The sequence below is a fragment of the Molothrus ater genome, chromosome 5 (genome assembly GCF_012460135.2).
Source record: "Molothrus ater isolate BHLD 08-10-18 breed brown headed cowbird chromosome 5, BPBGC_Mater_1.1, whole genome shotgun sequence".
Lineage (NCBI taxonomy): Eukaryota > Metazoa > Chordata > Aves > Passeriformes > Icteridae > Molothrus > Molothrus ater.
The window spans coordinates 10,496,078-10,510,662 of record NC_050482.2 but is presented as its reverse complement, the minus strand read 5'-3'; the positions used below and the strand labels follow the sequence as shown (position 1 = coordinate 10,510,662).

Genomic DNA, 14,585 nt, shown 5'->3' with positions numbered 1-14,585 from the left:
TGAAATGATTTTCCTTGCAGATTTTCTGATTTGAATGAGAAAAATTTAAAACCAAAACCTGGTACTGCTTTAAAAATATTAAAAATCTTACCAGACAGACAGAAAGATTAGAAATACTATTTTTTAGCTTCTAGCTGAATATTTTGCTCTAAATTTGAGTTTTCCTGATAAAAGCTGGGAAAATTGTTTTCCCAACAGTTTCAATGAACTGCTCACTATATTCATGTCCCTCTGTTCAAGGGTCAGACACCTTTTCCTTTTTAGGCATGTCTTTCTTTATGGATCTTTAACTTCATCACTTCAATGTACAAATCATAGACCACAATATGAAATTAGAATGAAAATTCCTTTCTATGGATTGGATACTTCAAATTAAAATATACTACAATTAATTTGCATGCAGGCTGTGAGTAAGTAATAAGGTAATGTTTTCGTTTAATAATACAGTCTAAATTTGCAGAGACTCCTTGTAAACAACTGATCATTGCTAAGTTTGTTAATGACTCTTTATAAAAAATTTCACCACATTATTTAGCATTTGCAATTAATACCCAAATCTTCACTTCCAAAATAGGCAAAAAAAAAATATTGGTGTGATATAATCAGAGTTCAAGTATTAACCAAGAGCTGTAGGAATGGCTTCACATCATCCATCAGCAGGTAGCAAATGGTGAAACTTTATTAGTGTTGACCCCTGTATGCAAGAGGGCAAACAAAACTTTGTGCTGGATGCCATTTTTAATTAACAATATGTTTTGATTTTCTTTATCCATACAACCCCTTTGTTTCTGCAGTTAAAAGGAGAATTAAAGCAACTGATTTAAGTGCTTGTTTTATAGTTTAAGACTACTCCATAGAGGGTCATTCCCCACTAATTAATCTTGCCAATTACATTTCTGGTTACACAGGCAGGTGTAGCAATGGCTATGCCTGCATGACAGTAACTGTTTTTCCTCATAGTTCATATAGATAAAGACAGATGAAAAATACCTTCTATTACTCTGAAAATATCAGGATTGACAGTGCAAAAATGACTTTACCTGGCATGTTCACATCTCATTTATTAATACTGTACCACAGTTGCCATCCCCCTTTTATTCTTGACACCTTTTAAAAAAATGACATCCATAATTCTTCTAATAGATCTTTCTTCTTCTATTTAATTAACATCTATTTTTTTCTTATCAGATTAGCACCATGTTATTTCATATTGGCACCTCTCAGCTCACAAGGTCCCTGCCTCCTATATTCCTGTTCTTTCTGAATTCACACTGCTCCCAGTCCATTGCCCACTAAACACTTGATTCAGAATAGATTTTTCTCAGAAACGATGGAAAAACCCCACTGATGGTCACTAATTAGATACTTGAGAGACCTGATGTTTCTTTTGGATTAAAAGCTCCCAAGTCATGTGGGTTCTCTTGTGTGTGCAGAAAACATATGAGTCAATTAGACTGGACTGTCTAGCATTTGATCTCATGTAAAAATGAAACACTGAATTGGATTCAAGTTGCGAAATGCTGTGTAATTTAGGGAAAAACAGCAGTGTGTTAAATCTGCAACAAATCTATAAAGAATTTAGAATTTAAATTATTGACAACAAGCAGGAGACAATATATCTGATTTACTGTTCCTTGGATAATTAACAGAGATAAAGAACTGCAATGAAAATTGGAGATTTTAATTGTTACTTGGTTTGGCAAGAGGGTGGGATATTCAAAAGAGTATTCTTTTTCCTATTGCCTCATCTGGAATTGAGTAGGATGACAGACCAGCTGGAAAAATGAGTCAGCAAGTCAAATTAAACAAGCCAATTTTAGCAAAAAAAAAAAAAAGCTCTCAGCTAAATTTTCTGCAATAGGACCCAGAGTCAGCCAAAGTACTGAGATGTACCTTTCTATATGTTTTCCTTATCTCTCCAAAGAAGACAGTAGGCTATTGAATTAAAATAAACCCCACAAAACAAACCAAAAAAAAACAAAACCAAAAAACCAAAAACATTTAAACATTTAATTACTTTTAATAGGGAATTTACGACTAAGAATACTTTAGGCAACTGGATCAGGCACAATGGGTACGAGCACCTCTCCCTCTGCCTAACCAAGTGGGTTTCTGAGCTGAAGCAAACTGCCAAGTAGTCTTTGATCCCCAGAAGTTGTTTTCCATCACCACTGAGGCTTGGTTATTGCTTCTCTCTGCCTCTCGTCAGCCTCTTGGGTCTGGGTAAACTGCAGTTTCTGGGTGGTTTTGCAATGACATTTCCTCTCCACCACCCTCACTAGGGGATGGATGGACTTTTGTGTTCCCCGACCCATTTCCTAGGGAAAGGGCAACCTTGGCTCAAGGCAGATCTATTTATTCTCTTCATAAAGAAACATAACGTCCAAGGCAGTAAAATTAATGGAAAAATTAGATAAACAAATAGGAGCTGTCATGCTTTCTGATTTTCAATGGAACTATTTAAAGTAAAGTTCTTCTAGAAAACTTCAACCCTTAGAATTGAGAAGAACTAGAGATGGGCACCAGCCTGCCCTGCCAGCCCATCCAGGCACTGTCTTGAAATTGTTCTGAAATAAAAAAGTCCTAACATTTACCAAAGGAGTTCAAAACTACCTGCATTTTCCTCACTGAGACTAACTTTAGGGAGAAAAAAAAAAAAAATCTTTGTTATAATAATTTACAGTATATAGCAGAAGACTATACTAACTAGCAACACGTGTGAGCGGCACAGGCTGCCCAGTGAGGTTGTAAATCTGCCTCCTTGGAGGTTTTAAACACCAGCCTGGATCTGGCCCTGAGCAACCTGGCCTGATCTTAGGCCTGATATTGAACTAGAGACTTCTGCAAGTCACTTGCAACCTGGCTTATCCTAGGAACCTATGAAGGACAGCAAAGGAATACATAAAAAAATCCAACTCCTAAACACAGCAAGTGATAGGTAGAAAAGAATTCTACAAAAACAGAGGAAGAAGTACTTTATTGAAGAAAATATAATTGTAGAATTATAAAATTAATTTGCTATTTATTTGTATTTCTTTCTCGTGGAATAAGTTCATAAGCACCAAGGTGAGTAAAAAAGATTTTGACCACTCCAGATTTTTTTGGGACAATGGCACTCAAGAGAGTTGTGGTGAAGACAAAAATGAAGGAGTATCTATGAAAAGGCTGTTTTCCCTACAGATCTCATTTGCTTTTTATGTATTTTATTTCTTCATTTTGGTATTGGAATAAAATTAAAAAAGATTAAATTAGATGCTTCCTTTGGGTATATCATGTTATGAGTATTACAAAAAAATTAAGGCTTGACTGAAGTTAATTCAAAGGGGTAGTTAAACACAATGCACTGGCTGTTTAGGGTACTGATTATGTGTGTAGACAATGTAGAATCCTTGAATCACTGAATGTTTTGGCTGGAAGAGAAAATTAAGGTCATCTCATTTTAACTCCCCTGTTAGGCCTAAAAGCACTGTACCCACTCTGCATACCCCTTAGAGTGGAAGACATGCACATTTTTTGATAGATAAATTATTTGTCTTAAATTCTCTGCTACTGGAATGAGGGAGCTCTCAGAAACAAATTTGTGCATCTCTTCACTTCTCTGTTTATGAAAAGATTAATTGACTTTTGGAGATATATATGTCTATTTTACTAGATACCAAGAGAGCTATACAATTAATTCATTTAATTGGATGCAGGCAAGATGAATCCTGTCATTTTACAGCCTAGCATGTAAAGAGTGCATCTTTCTGTACCACTAAATAAACAAACTATGACCAAAAACTGAGCACATCAAATCATTCAAATTTAGTTTTCATGATGACAGTAAGATTTCAGAACATTTTACTCTGGCCTTTATAGCTGCAGGTGAAGATTCACAGATAATCTTTTTTTACAATACAACAAGGAAAACTGTGAAAAAGGGAAATAAATAATTCAGTAATTTCAGCATGACCCAGGGAGTTATCTTTCCCAGTAATGGGTTTACAAATTATCAGAGATGAGGAAAAATCGTTTGTAGTTTATATTTAATAGGTACACTTCTGCAATAAAAGGACAACATAAGAAGCCTTGCATTCTGAATAAAATCATAAAACTGCTCTTCTATTTTCCATTATGCATTCTGCCTTCTAAATCTCTTGTAAGTATAGCTTCTAAATCACTTAGTCAGTTTTGTGCTTTGTGCTGTAGGCCAGGGAGATGTTATGTAGTTTTCAAGCTGCCCCAGCTAAAACTGTGAATGCATTTTTTTCCTTACATTTTTACATCTGTGGACAGAAATTTGAAGATGATTTTGGATTCTGCTGTGAGTTAACTGAGAACAGAAGACACTTATGACTTATTTGAGCTGAGAACAGAACTGCAGAGGACAATCTGAAAACACAATATACTAATTAGGAAACCACCTAGGATTAACTAATAGGATACGCCAAATACAGAGAGTCACCTAAAGTCTGCCCAATAATCTGTCATGCTGAACTTCCCAATTCAGGACATCCAGGGACACAGTCCTGAACTATTTAGGTTAGAGCTGAAAATATAAAGCAATTTTTTTTTTCTTTCTAGAAGAGAAATAGAAGTTCTGAGCTTAACAGCAGGGGCAAGACTCACAACCGTGTGCTAGAGGACAGTTTCAGGATCCCTTAAGCCAACTTTTATGCAATACATGAAAGGGACATAACCCATTTTCCTTCTCAGGCCATGAGGGCAAGTGGCACAGTATGGCTCACATCTCAATGGCCACACCACAGTGCCATCCTCCCTCCCTGCCCAGCCCTCATCTCAGGTCATCTCACTATAGAATTTTTGGGAATAAGCCCTAGCTCATGCTATCACTGAACTGAACACTGACATTACTAAAAAATTGACTGCCACAGGCCAGGAGCCATTCTCTTGGGTCTGTTAACAACAGCAGTTTTGGATAACTGGACATTTCTGCAGCCTGCACCTTGGCCCTGGATCATTTATTGGTTTGGACAGAGCTGTCTGGTTCACTCCTGCAAGTAAGGCTGGTTGGTTTTCTTGTGACAGAGCCCTAAGGCCCAGCTTTTCAAAATTACTGGGACAGTGGTGCCACTAAACTTATAAATGAGAGTTCAGTACTCGCACAAAAAGAGGGATGAGTTCATGATTCTCAGTTTGAGCACATTCATAACTTCCCCAGCTTTGAATGCCAGGCTCAAGAAAGTTCAGAAGTTGGAGATTCAGGCTTTTGTATGTAACTGTCTGGCTGCTGATGCATTTTTCCATTAATAGCAGTTGGGAAAAAGAAACAGAGATGACCTGAGCAGCAGGGAATGACACCTAGTCAGGTGCCAAATTTCTGAAGTTTGAAAGGTCTAGAACTCAGAAAGCAGAATTCACACTTTAATGTCAAATTAGGAAATAAAAATAATGGCATCATACACCAGCGGATTTGACTCAAGTTGCATTTTTTTACATTTATGAATAAATTAAGATCTTTCCCTTGCTGTGGGTACTCTCCAAAAATATGTGTAGACTTGGGGTAACTGAGAAGAAATACCCACATGAGAAACAATGAGAAGGAGAATTTAGCTCTCAAATATTTAAATGCAAAGATAATTGCGTGCTGGACATCTTTGAATTTATAGACATGAAGAAAGTATAAGCCCATAGGATTTGAAAATCCGTTTGACACTACTCGAGTGTTTCCATAAGTGACCCTCTATACTCTGATTCACCAAGGCATATAACTGTCCAAGTGTCCCCTTGAAACCAAAGGAAAATCTTTTAACTGAGACATGTATTTAAAGAAAAATAGAGCAGGTCCTTGGAAATACTATTTTAGACATTCATCCACAACAAATTATTTCTTCCAAACTTTCCATGTGTATTTGCAATCTTCCCTATCATTAATGTCTTTCATTCACTACAATTAAATCTCAAACTTTAAACTGCAATGCTAGCTTATTAATTCATAGTCTAATTATAGTCTGTGTAATTATAGCCTAATAACAAAAAGAAATAATGACACTCTAAAAATCAGCTCACATTACAATCTAATGCTAACCCTCCTTCTATCTTAAAATAAAAACTACACTTATTGCATATCAGGAAATTATTGGAGAATCTCACTTTCTTTGGATATATTTGGATATATATATCAGCATATATCTATACTGATAATATGCTCCAAACCATTTAATGATGTTAATATATTGAGGAAATAGGATCAAGAGCATGGTGTAGTTGTAAGGAATTATTCTAGGAAAGGAATTAAAAAATGAGAATTATACCTGAACACATCACACACACATACAATGAAAGGTGCATATTCATGGAAGTTGTGACTGCCATAAACCCATGATATATGTTTTGCTAACTGGAAAGTGTTTCAAAAATGACAAAAGGGGTTATTTTTGGTTGTTTTTTTTTTTTTTTCCCCCTAGCTTGTTTCATTCCCTCACAAAGAAAACATATCTACATGAAAAAGGGGATATTTTCTACTGCAGACTAATGGTCAAAACCCTACTGTAGTTATATTGAAAAACTTCAGAACTAACGTTCTCCAGAACTAAAAACAAGATACTAATTCAGACACACTGTTCTACAACTTCTTAGTGCCACCTTGTGGAACCACAGCCCCTCATTCCCTGCTCACAGAAGGGCTGATGTGCGGTGCCCCTTCCTCTGCTGCCACACAGCTGCAAGAATGAAACTGTAAAATTCCCTGCTGACACCTGCTAACCTACCCCTGCTAAACTGATCCTAAGTAGATAGAATGGACCACTGATGATGTGATTCTTTAATTCTTTACCTAGTTTAGACATAATCTTTGATGGGCCTCAAGTAGCACAGGAGTGCAAGCACAGTTTCATATGCTGACAGTCACACAATGTTGGACTATTACATAATGATGAGGAAACAGTGTCCTCTGTACTGCACAGTCTCCTCAAGTAACAAGAAGTTTTTGATCTCAACATTTTCTGGGTGTGGGCATAAATCAGCTCTGTTTTATTAGCTTTGTGTAACACATTGCTTAAGAACAGCAATAAGAAGGAGAAAGGCTGTACTCCCAAAACCACCAGCAGGATTTCACATTGATGTGCTTGAATTTTATGTTTGAGTTTGCTTGCTTATGTCAACCCTGCCAAAAAAAGTGGCTTTTGGTCCACTCCTCAGCCTTTAGAGCAGCTCTGTCAGCAGAGCCCACATGCACACACAGAAGTCAAAGCATTGCTCCTTCCCTCTTCCCATTTCTTTGCTGCCACAGGAGCACAGGTGCAGTCCCAGCACTTTGTCTGGGACTGTGCCAGCTGGCACAGGCCAAAAACCTCCCAAATTTACCTCACTTTAACCTATAAATTATTGAATAATTGTGGCTGTAGATAGCTCAAGGGTTGTGGACACATTGTGGACACATTCCTTCTCCCAGGATTTCCATCAGAAGGGCTGTCTTCATCACCCCACCCCAAATCAGAAATCCCTGTAAAGCACTCAGGTGCATCAGGCGATTTTCCAGCTCCTCATCCTCCCTCCCAGACTTCAGATAAAGAACATATTGGCATCTTTTTAACAATTCATCTGTTGAATATTTTACTTGGACTACCCATGTTGTATTTACTCAAATAGTTGATCTATTTGGTTCTTTGGGGAAATTCTCCCTGTTGAAATGTAAAACAATTAAATTCCTCCTTTCCCTAAGCAGCTTCTCCCTGACACTCATCATTTAGCATTCTCTGAAGAAAACAGCAGTTTTTTTTTTCTGAGAATTCCTTGTAAATTTGGTGGTCCATATCAGGAACCAGACAAGGGAGTTGACAAAGTAATTCCCACTGTACTCTGGATTAAAAGAATTTTAGGCATTTCTTTGATAGTCAAAACAACATTTGGAGGCAGCTGAGCAGCTGGAAAGGACTGGATTAATTAGAGAGATATTTACGGTTCATATTGTGACACTAAGTCCTCTTTTCTTTTTTTTTTTCATTGTCCTTGTAAATCCCAGGGAAGAAGTGTTACAAATATCATCCAAGTACTTAAAGGAATATTTCAATATGCCGTTTCAAATATTAATTCTAATCACGTACTCTGCCTTTTTCCTTCCCACGCAAATAGTCTTGTATATTTTCTTCCTCAATTTTTTGGTCCCATTTACTCAATTTCTTGGACAACATGGAAAAGTGACTGAATCTTCACAGTTGCAAATGCCAGACAGTTTTACTAGGGGAGGGAAAAGAGTAGGTGGGAAAAGGAAGGACGCTAAAACCCTTATTTCCAGGAGAATCCATTTACAAGAAGTCTCCCTCTCTGGAATTATCTATTACACAAATTTCATGTCTAATTTTAGAATTGGCTGATGCTCAAAAGAGCATAAAAATTTTAGTTTAGACATAATCTTTCATGGGCCTGAAGTATCACAGGAGTACAAGCACAGTTTCATATGCTGACAGTCACTTAATGTTGCACTATTACATAATGATGAGGAGACAGTGTCCTCTGTACTGCACAGTCTCCTCAAGTAAAAAGAAGCTTTTCATCTCAACATTTTCTACAATGAGTTTTTGATCTCAATCTTTTTCATTTTTAGAATGAAAATTTTAAACCAAAATGATTCAGTAAGCTTTAGAAAGGGTGTGCCACCCAAAGAGGTGAGGACACTGTCACATGTTCTTTCTTGAAGACTCACCTGGGAAAAGAACGGTATCTAAGAAGAGGAAGATTAAGGGATGAAAATGCTGCAAGTTTTCCTTTTCTAGGTGGGAAAAAACCTAACATTTACTGTTTACTGATGGAAATAGAGCCGTGCCAGACAGGGCTGTGCTGAGGGCAGCCTGACCTTGCCTCTGCTCATAGGTTGGGGCCATCACTGGCACAGGCAGGCGGTGATGACGCTGCCTGTCAGCAGCTGGCAAGAGCCTGAGCAGGGCTGAGAGAGAGAGAGAGGCTTCTGTGCATGCATGGAATAGAGAATGTCCTTCACAGCTAATGATTCATGCAAGCAGTTCATGCCCACTCGCTGCACTTCTTGCCAAAGTGCACCTGAAGTCTCAGGATTGTCTGTGAGAAGCATTGGATATGTACAGACACACAGACAGCTGCCACCTACCCCATGGGCTGCTAATGATAAACACAAATTTAATCATGACACAGTTCACTCATGCATTTTTCATTTCTTTTCTAATCAGCTAAATGAATGAAATTTTCAGAAAGAAAATACAAGTGATTTTCCCCTGCAATCCACAGGTAAAACAACCTGGAGGGGTGGGGTGTCTATAGCTTTGGTGTGCTGAACACTTTGTACCAGAATGTTCTTAGTGAATTTAGATCTAAATTTTGCATTCCTAATGGCTGAGAGAGAAGAGCAGAGAAAATTTGCTCTAATAAATCATACTTTATGTGACAAGGTATTAGCCATTTCTCAGTCTATAATGTGACATAAATGGATTTTAATGATTTTTGACAAAGACTTTTTTTGTTTTTGAAAAGAAATAAGGAAAAAGGTCTTCAGCCCTAATTATAAATATGCTTCTTACAGAGTAATTTATTATAGACAAACATTGCCTTAGAGGGTTTGTCTTTGTTTTTTGCTTTCAAATGAAATAGCCTCTACAGACTAAGTTTCCAACTAAAAGCATTGAGCTTATTTTTTTTACTGTCTACACACAGGATTGAGAGTACAGTATTGTCAGACTGCAGTATATAATTCAAAGTGATGGCTTAAACAAAAACAACTTACAAATAAACCAAATTCTTCCCTGTAAAAAATTTCTGTATAAATAAATTCAGAATTATATAAAAAAATACATTTTTAGCTGGCACTCCAGGTTCTGTGGTCATTATGGATGTTTAGATGTTTTTGTTTGCACAAGATTTAGGATGAGATTATGAAGGACAGAATTCCCATCTAAGCCTCAGTAAACACTGAATATATTACTTTGAATTTGGTACAAGGCTAACATGCATTTGAGTTAAACCAAAATTACTGACTTCAAACAGAAGTTGAATATAGAAACAGAGGAATGGAGATACATAATAGGATAAGAATTCAAAGACTACATATAGGAACTGATTCTCTCCTGAAAAAAAGAGTTTTTTGGGGGTTCTTTTTTCCCCTCTATTTTTTAGTGCTTTATTTTTTAAGCCTTTAGAAATATTTGTGAAAACCTCAAAATAATTAGAAGCTCATACTTCCCTCACCGTGCAAGTACAAGATTGCAAAGTCAGTTTCTTGTTCTTCTATTAAAGACAACCTATTCTTATAGCACATTCAATTCTGCGTGTTAAATTCTATCATGTACGGTGCAAAAGGTTTGAGAATGTAATTCTGACTTCCTGGAGATATGACAGAGCAAATTTTAGCCTTTTCTTTGAGATTAATCAGGATTCTGAATTCAAGTCACTTTCTAAGCAGAAACTGGGCCATTTTCTATTTACCAGCAGACTCATTCCCTACTTGTCAAATGACTTTTTCCCTTGTTGTTTTTTTTTTTTTTTCAAAAGAAAGGGTGAAATTTCTTTTCTTTTTGCAAAATGCTTTAGAAAAAAACTTTTTAAGTGACCTTTAATAGTTCTTACTCTGGATAAGACTTCTTAAACAGAGCTCCTGCATCTCATGTGCTGATGTTCTCTCCTAAAAAGCAACCCCTCCTTACACCTGCATCAATCTTGAATACTCTACATTGAACTTGCACAAGGTTTGTACTTGCCTGGGTGAAATCTACAGTTCACCTACTTCACTTGCACTCTAGCTTCTCATTTCACATCCCTTTCCTCTTTTATGCTTCTTGCATACATAAGCACATACTTCTTGCTATCCAAATGGATTATAACTTCATTTTTTGAAATTTTTATTTCCTTCTTAACTTGTTACCTGTTTAGGCTGCTGCATGCACTCAGCTTGTGCCACCATGTGCTTGTTTCAGCTGTTCCCTTATTCTCTTGCCCCCCAAAGAGATTCCTATTCTGTACTTTCCCTCTTGGACCCCAGCTATCAATTCTTCCTTCTGTCCACTTTTTCCACCTGTGCATTGGCAAACCTTTCCATCTAGTAACAGACAAATCCTCAGGACCCTCCTATGAGATGGCCTAAGCAGCATTTAGAAACTAAGATTTCTATCAAGTTTTATAGTCAATAAATAATAGTTAATTATTTTTAAAATATTATGCAGTTGTGCCACCTTAGTTATATTGCATATTCTATTAAATGGACAAATTCTGCAGTTTCTTCCCAGAAAGTGGCATTTTTAAACCAATGTTGTAAAGTTAACCTTTGGAAAACTCTAGACTCAGTGATCATACAAATGTCATCAGAATCATGTCAGAATGGGCAATTTTACACAAAAACATCTCTTAATCTTCATAATCATATTCATATTTTTTTTCTTGCACCATTTTTGACTTCTCTGTCAGCGGAAAACAATTCTTAACTTTCAGATTTTCTTCACTCTTTGTACTTTTAAATGAAAGGGAAAAATGAGCCTCTCTTATGTGGCCCTTACAGTAAAACAACTTCAAACTTCTCTGTTTTAGTTCTCTGTAACTGACTCATCACAGTCAATTTTTACTTATTCCACTTCCCCTAATAAACACAAGAAACATAGAAAAAATATTTATAACTGTAAATATATAAGGTCATGCAGATAAACTTATAATGTGAGACATAATTACTGAATATCTTTTAGCAGGTTAGGAAAATTTCTTATTCTAGAAGATGCCAAGAACAGTTAATTTATATTTGAATTTTAAGGTAAAATTATCTCTAGGAGAAAGAAAATACTTTGAGTGAAAGGTTAAGAAGCTATTTTTATTACAAGAAAAGGAAGGTTTCATAGCAGTAAAAATCCATAAGAAACCAACTCAACAAACACAGAGAATTAGCTGGCTGAATGAGTAATGTAGGAAGATAAACTAAAGAATGAAGGATTACAAGAAAAATGGCAATTTAGGAAGAAGAAAATGTTAAGTATACAAGAAGAAACAGTTTGATGTAATGTAGGATTCAGTTTGATGTAATGTAGGATTAAAAAGACTTGGAAAATCAAGCACAGATAATGAGACTGAAGATGAACTATTAAAAAAGAAACCAACAAAACATACGACCAAAAAACCCCAAACATCTAGGGAAATAATATTCAGAATAAAGCAGAGAAACAAATATGGTTCAATAATATAACACAGTTCCAAAATTGTAAGTTATGCTCTATGATATATTTACCAAAATGCTGACATGCATAAAAAAAAATATTTATATAAAATGCTCTGTTCTCTTGATACTGCTTAAGTTTCTTTCACTGTTCAAGAGTGACAATGTGCCTTTATACACAAAAGAGATGTAAATAATAAATAATTAATATGATCTAAGATACACATTTAATTAATCTGAAAGAAATTAGCTTGTTTAGTTGAAAAGACAAAAGCTGCATAGCAAACTTGGATGAAAATTTCAACATAGAAATTTTTTCCTAAAATGGAAGGGATATTATTATGATAGGAATTAGTTGTTCTTGTTAAAGAATGTAAAATGAAAAGAAAAAAGAAACCCTAAACCCTCTAAGCCTACCTTGTCTTAAGGAAATCTAGGAAAGCTTTCTAAACAGGTGGCTGTTGAAAGAGAAGAATGTAAATACCTAAGGAAGCTGTGGAACTGGATACTTTAAAGAAGAGGTTACATAAACATCATTAGGCATGGCCTAGGTATTAAAAGGCTTGTTGCAGAAAGTCCCAGACCTCCAATTCTTGAATTACAGGAGAACATAATCAAATCACAAGGCATTTGACAGCAATTGCAAATTCCCAGGAATGAATGCACAGTTAATGTATGGGGAGGCTGAGACAGGACAGACCCTCTGATGTCTAGCCTCAACCAGCTATGCCATATGTAGCTTTTTGTTTGCATAAATAAGCAAAATGCAGCCTCTCTTGCATTTGTCCCAAAACAAACATAATGTGCTTTCTATATTAACTGATATTCTATCCTTGTTGCCTTGATTAATCATTTTATGCCATCTGCAGCATCAACCTCAATGTGATGCACTGAATCAATTGCTATTACTACAGTGTTTGGAATGGGAGATCAACAAAAATAGAAGTATCAAATAGCCTCCTCCATGCCAAATTTGAAGGGAACAAGCTGCCAGTTGGGTTTTATGTAACAGATACACATGACTTTAATAAAACTGATAAGGTTACTTTTCAACAAAGCTATATTAAAACTTTCATTAGTCTTCTGCAGTTCTCAACACCTCCACATGGATTTTTATCTTGCATGGGAGATAAAAACGCCACGTGGCAACCCAGAATCATGTTCATAATGAAACAGCAGCATAAAGAGGAACTCACATCAACAAGGAGATGTGTGTGCAGACACATGCATGAAAAGGTTCTGCCAGCAGATCTTTCTAAAAGAGCCCACTCAGCCCTGCTGCAGTTTCTGCTGCAGCTCTTTGAGTCTGCAGTGACCTCACCCAGGTGTCCACACACAGAACAGCACAGGGGATGTAATGGCTGAATGGAAAAGTGAAAAATGTTGAAAAATATATAATGGGTATTACTTCCTTATTGAAGTCTCCAAGAAAGGCTTGGTGATGTTTGGTGATGTCTAAAGATAAAGGGGTCAGTGAAAGACAGTGTAGGAAAGATGGGCAGACTGTTGTAATCCAAGAGCATAGCCAGGGCATGGACACATGGTAGCCTAGCAGGTCAGCTGAGAAGATGACTGCTGAAAGAACAATGTATAGGTAGTTTTGGAAAAGACTATCTTAAAAATCACTGAACTCAGATTCCTAGCAGGGAAACAGAGCTTCACAACCATCAGGTAATTGTGGTTCAAAACCTAAGTTTATAGGGAAAAAAAGTGTGCCTAATATCATAATGAAAAAGAAAATAAACCCCACTAACCTCCTCATCCCCCCCCAAACTGTTATTGCATGGATTTATAAACTCAAGACTTACATAGCTTAGTATTGTGCAGCTTGACTATTACCAAAGCATATTTGGGTAATGAGTGTCAAAGGAGGGAGACTAAGATATGGTATATTTAAATTCATTATTGTAGTGGAATTAATTTATGTTAGGAATCCAGAAACTGGGACAGTAGGTATAGTGCAAGCTCTTAATTTATAAGTGGAGCTAAGAGGTAAGAAAAAATAAAAGGTAATTTGCATTTAGAATAAGAGGCTTCTTCTGTGAATACTCTAATAACAGTTTCCACTTCTTACTTTGACAGAAAAAGTAATGGATTATGGAAGCTTTGAGTACTGACCCAAATTTCACCCAGAATATTTTAGGTTTACCATTTGTGCATATCATGGAACATACAATAAAGTAAAATTAACAGCTGGAAGGTGACACATTCTTAAGGCAGAAGTGATTAGGAAAGGGGCTGGGGAGCAAGTTTAACCAGCCAGCTCAAGCTTTGTTCAAACATTTAATTACTTTGTGCTATATCCTGTGTTACAAGCCTACCACACACTCAGAAATGCCAAACCTGCTGGGGTGCACTCTGACAGCTGTTCAGTTCTATTCAAAGCTGCCACCAGTGTTGTGAAAGATGCTGTCTCAGTTTTAAGCTCTGTAAGTGACCATATAAAGTTATGTTTGGTCAGTCTGATCCCTGATGAGAATTCCAC

At 36.5% G+C, this 14,585-nt stretch overlaps 1 protein-coding gene across 5 annotated transcripts in view; it reads right to left on the bottom strand.

Annotated features, from left to right (window-relative positions):
* The window catches only part of CACNA2D1 (calcium voltage-gated channel auxiliary subunit alpha2delta 1), a 367,390-nt gene that overhangs the window by 57,489 nt on the left and 295,316 nt on the right, over positions 1 to 14,585 (bottom strand). The window lies entirely within an intron of this gene.